The sequence below is a fragment of the Quercus robur genome, chromosome 11, assembly GCF_932294415.1.
Source record: "Quercus robur chromosome 11, dhQueRobu3.1, whole genome shotgun sequence".
Classification (NCBI taxonomy): Eukaryota; Viridiplantae; Streptophyta; class Magnoliopsida; order Fagales; family Fagaceae; genus Quercus; species Quercus robur.
In genome coordinates this window covers 6,770,847-6,776,985 of record NC_065544.1, presented here as the reverse complement: position 1 = coordinate 6,776,985, position 6,139 = coordinate 6,770,847, and positions in this window count along the sequence as shown.

The window sequence follows — 6,139 nt, the reverse complement described above, 5'->3', positions numbered from 1 at the left end:
ATGCGATGCGCAATTAGAGGTGTTCTTTCAATGAATAAAGGAGTGGTTTGATGTGCTTTCAAAGCAGCTCATCGCCTTAACCATGGGAAATCAACCTCAAAACTGCCATCCAAATTCATGTTATGTGGTGGAGGAGGAGGAGGAGGAGGAGGATCTTGATATCGAGCAAGAGGGCTGCGATATCAAATAGGATGATGAATACATTGAAAGATTTTGTGCAATAAATTAGGATTCTCTACCAATTTATGATGACTATCCTGAAGATTTTAGTCAAGGAGACAAGATTGAGCTTGATAAAAATAAAGTCATATACATACGAGGTGAGCCCATAACTCACACCGTTGATGAGACTTTCGACAGTCAAAAACAAAAGGTTATTGATTTTACAAATTACAATCATACATTGGTACAATTAGTTTATTCAGTAGTAGATGAGTTCTCAATTGATGAACGAAGTTTCAATCTACTAAAGCTTAAACTTGAACACATTAAACACTATGATTTCATTGGGGTTGATGAGCTTCTCTCAAATTTTTTTGGTAATACAATTAACATTAATTTGGAAAGATTAATGGAAAACGTTATTGATCCCTTCTGGGAGGATTTTATTGAACAAGAATTTATAGAGGTCAACAAGCGACATGAACGAGTGATTTTAAGTAATCTTTGTGGAGGAGAAACTATGAAGTTTTTGGATGTGTGCGTGGATTCTTTTTTAGTACTTGCTTCATATATCCTGTCGTAGCAAAAGAGGTCAAGAATAAAAATCCATACATCAAGATTTATTATGAGTGAGAAAAGATTGATAAGTAACATATTGATTCGTCTCGTCTTACACAGAAGAATAGGATGGTGAGGATTATTCGGGGTTTCAATTGATCGTGGAAGATTGCCACAAAACTCGAGGACGATTTTTCCCCAACCTTGAGAGAATGATGCAAATTGGTTAAGGAAGAATAAAATATTTTAATATTTTATGTTATTTTCTTTTTCCTAGTTGAATTAGGATTTTATTTGTTTTTTTTTTTTCTAGTTGAATTAGGATTTCAATTATTTTTCTTTTCCTAGTTAAATTGTTTTTCCTTTCTCAAGTAGAAGTAGGTTTATTCTTTCTTTTCCTAAGGTTTATTATTTATTTTCCTAAGAGGAGTAGAAGAAATTCTATTCTTATAAATACTCTTTATAGAGGGGTTGATTATTGATATTATGCGTTGATTAATAAAAGTTTGTTAGAGATGTTTTCTCTATTATTTTGCCTACTAGTCTAGTGTTCTTGTGGAACTTAGGTTTCATGGAAGAATTATAGTAATTGTGTGTTACAAATTCTGCTTCTACACGCCTATGCTGCATCAAACTCTTTTCCCATTTACCTAAAAATAAATAAACTACCATTGTTTCCTGGATTGGGTATGGGATAGGAGGCCTATACATCCACTATCATAGCATAGCTGGTGTGCCAGTGAATGCTGCATTACTTTATATGGTCACTTACACCTTATCGAGTAGTAGGTTTTTTAGGCTTTCATTACACTTATAACTCCTCACAAACCCAACAAAACAACTTAACCAAGCTACAAAGTGTAGAATACTCCTCCAACCCATAATACATCACTTGGGTGGAGAGCACTTGCCATCTTTACTGTTAAAATAGCTATCTAAAAGCTTGATCTCAAGGTTTTGAATAAAGTTTCTATATTGACATTGATATTCTAGAACAATCAACAATTTATATACTGTACTTCGACGTTCTAAAGCATTCTAAACATCATTAATTATCAGTTTAACAGATTCAACCAGAGCAACAAAAGATATTAATTCAGTCCCCTAAATTACAACATCATGCTCCTCCCCTTCTTGGCACAAAACTAATCAAAACTGTAAAGAATTAGAATTTTCACTTTTAATTAATAAGTCAATTTTGAAATGTCAAGGTTTGGGTAATGTGCTTCATACGCATATCTTTACACACAATGTTGCTCAGTTTCTCTCAAATCTAGGAGAGGTATCATATTTACAACCAAAAAAAAAGCCCAGAGAACCCAGATCATGTCAAATTATTGTAACATAAAGTATTTTCTAAATGATATATATAGTTCAAAACTTAAATATAGTATTTAGGTGTTTTTTTTTTCTTAAATTCTCTTTTTAAAATTCAGTCATGTGGCTGCTTAGTTAAAAATACACTTTCATCTTATGAGAAAAAAACCACATAGCTGAATTTTAAAGAGAACCCAAGGAACAACACCTAAAGTACTATATCTAAGTTTTGTCCACATATAGAGAGAGAGAGAGAGAGAGAGAGAGAGAGAGAGAGAGAGAGAATTGCCTCAAGGTCAAGGTGGCAGTGGAACTGCGGGTCACGGGCATCAACAACCATTACAAATTGAAAAAAATAAAATGAAATCAGTATTAACCTAAACTAAATCATATGATTTAAGACGAAGGAAACAATGTGTTCCATAAAAAGAAACGCAAATAATAAAGGGAATGCTTGATACGTGTGCAAGGAATACTGACATAAGACTTTAAAAGGGAAATCTATCAGGATTTCCTAATTAAGGTAGATTGCATGTATCAACATTACAAGTGAATAAAAATTGCTAACAGCCAGTAAGGTCAATGCTCAAAAAAGATAAGTCATTAAGTATGATTACAAACTAAAACTTAGAGAAAACATACTATGACCGCAAGGTCCACAAACTAAAACTTCAAGAAAACATACTCCAAACATGCATTAAAGCAGTTACTGCCAAATATAATCACCAAATGCCCACAAGAATCTTAAATGAAATAAAACAAGTCTTACAATTACAGGCGATGACACCTAATCTACAATATTTAGGCATGTTTGTTAAATTAATTATATGATAAGTAGAATTCTAGCATGTTTATAAAAAAATTACTGCCTGGATAATAATGCTGAAGGCAAACAAACATCTTGGGTGAACAAGAGTAAAAAAAAGAATCAAAATCATATGCCTTAGCCTATGAGATATTTTTATGCAAAGAGCAATAATTTCCTAAAATAACGGTGGTTTAGAAATATCATTACAATTACACTCCTAAATATATGTCAAAACAATGAAATATCTTCATTCCTAATATTTAATTAAGTCAATTTAAGAATGAAATATTTCTGTTAACAGCTTGTATTAACTTTTGACATCCCAATCGTTTATAAAGCAGCAGTGTTTAGAGCCAATTAGAAGTCTCATTTACTGTGAGAGTTGATTATATTATAATAAGTAAACCCAAAACTAATTTGTGCTGCACGAAATTTTCCTATCTTTCCAGGATACTTCTACAGCCATTTAATAGACCAAGAAGATATGGCCAGACAAATGCAATAATTTTCTTCAATTGGTCTCTTTGTAAAATCTGTGTGTTTTAATACAAATATTTAATGCCTATAAAAAGAACGTAAGTAAACAAGGCCAAACATGAAACCAACAAACGGCATGAGCACTCAAAATCACCAAACTCTATACCATTTTGAAAAAACAATATATAGAAAATAAAAAAATAAAAAGCAAAACTAACCAGGTAAATTGAAGCCAGTTTCCTACCCCTACATTACATCTTGTTATCAAGGGTACTTCAAAGCCATCCATACCCCATATATGGGGCAATGTCATAATATACAATTGTTTACTAAAGCGACGGTCTTTACAAAGTTAGTAGTCTAAGCTTATATGGTTTTTAATTGAGTAAATCCGTTCCGGCTTCATCATTATCTAGAGTTCCAATTTTCATGCCAATTTACGGAATTACTCCTTCGGATGTCTAGTACTTGCCATAACAGTTTCAGAGTCAAAGAATAAAGCCATTATTTATTAAAATTCATATAAGCCAATATACTCAGATCTGCCTTAACAGAATTTCAGTCAACTTAGAAATTGCACTATTATTTCTATATTCATCCAATTGCTATGAGACCAATTCCATTATAAAAATGTATATTAGCTTTCATAAGAACTGACCCTAGCATCCAAATTCACAGAATAGGATTTAATCGAACATTTTCATGTTGAGAACACAGAATCTGTCGTAGTGGCAGATTTAACACATTTACACAAAATCATAAAATAATTTTATATAGTCTTATTATTATCTGGGGATTTTTATACACTCGTTAGACATGTCAAACAACACTTATAAACACTCATTTCACCATTTATAACAAAATGAATTATAACAAGAACCCTAGAGGTATTTAGTAATCAAAGTCGAAACAATAAACACACTAAGAATTTTGTTTTTGGCAAAGTTTCACCATGACTGTGAGGTTATCAAAATCTGCTTCTTAAGGAATTTTATGTACTATTTTCATCCGTACTACATTGGTGAAACTTTTACTTGGCAAGACAAGTATTAGCTGCATGAGCAGTTGTTCAGTAACAAGCAATACATCATAAACTAAAAAAGAGCACGTGTATAGCATACCAACACGCCATCTTTTGAGCACTCAAATAATAAATTCCAGCTAACCTGATACTAGAAATTTTAAAACCATTCAACACTTATGCTACCAAATACCAATAAGATGGCATCAGCTACAATGTTGGGCATTATCAATTTAAACCAGTAGGGTTTTGCACTACCAATATATTCATGCATCATTCATGTGTCATTTAAGAATTATTCATGTTTAAAGTTGTATTGCTCTGTTTAATTGCTAAAATGAGATATTTTCACTACAAAACTTTGGAAGTTAATCCAGATTGATTTCATCTGCTTTCTTACCATATCTTAGAATCCAAATGTGGTATAACCTCTAAGCTATATAGAAACAATGCAAGATCTTTATCCAACCTATTTAAATTATCCATAAAATTTAGCTCAGACAAATGTCAAGCATGTGGAGTTCACTTTAAAGAACAAATAAATAATACCTAGAAAATATATGATCTTTTCAGCTAATGGCACGACAATTAGAGATCATAGTATCATACTCATGTAAAGCAAAGGAGAGGCAAACCCCAAGAATTAATATTTCCTTTTTGTAAGTTTAGAGAAAAAATAACAGCAAAGCTATAGTTCATTGCTTTGTTAAATCTCGAGAACAACTAAGTTTTGGATGTTAATTACCAGGAAGGTGCATCTCACATATTAAAAAAATCAAAATTAAAATTCACTTAAGCTACCAACGACAGTAAAAAGTTAAGTGTACTGTACAATCAAAACCATTTAGGCCACATAACCATCAGTAAGTAGTTAATGCTTCCATTGCCAAAATCGAAACACCCACAAATAGAATATGAAAAGTATGTACCAGCACAAATCTAACATTATAACCCATCTTCTTCATTTGGTTATGAGTAAGTGAATACCATGAAGGAAACAACCACAAAAATAAAAATAAAACATAAGACAAATTCAATTCATCTCCTTTTCGTCCATTTTCAGAGCAACCAAATAGAAATTAAAGTTGTAGTTTCTAAAAATCTCATATTTGTAGCCAAAAAGTGCAAGATTGAGAAGTTAAACCACAAATCAAAAGATTTAACATAAATTAGATAATGATGTAGGTTACAAATCTTTCAAAAGATTTGACTTTTAGCACCATAATAACCACCCCCACCCCCCCCCCCCCCCCCCCCCAAAAAAAAAAAAAAAAACCAACACACACACACACGACTACGAAACAAAGAAAAATAAGAGATAAGAGGGGAAAAAAACAATTGAATATCTTCACAGTTGTTGAGGTGATAACTTGGTGATCAAACTTGTATACCATATTGCCATCCACATCCCCATGTAAACTACTACCATGGTGATTTTGAAAGGAAGTTTAGAATTAATTCATGCTGTCTATGCACCCTTCCCCACATTGCTTCAATTTCGTCTATTATTTTTCTTTTAAAAAAACCGGATATCTAATAAGTGACACTGAATGTATACATTTATAAGTTATATAATGATTTATGTGGAAATAGAACTAAACAAAATTTGAAACAGGTACATTTAAAAAAAATAATAAATAAAAAAAATGGTGAAACAGGTCTAAATGGTATTATAACTTGTTTAATAGGTACTATATAGTATTATTCATACATTAATAATACAAAAAACACAAACCCAGATATTTATATATCAAGATTCATTATAAATGAAAGAATTTGGGACCTAAACTCGGTGA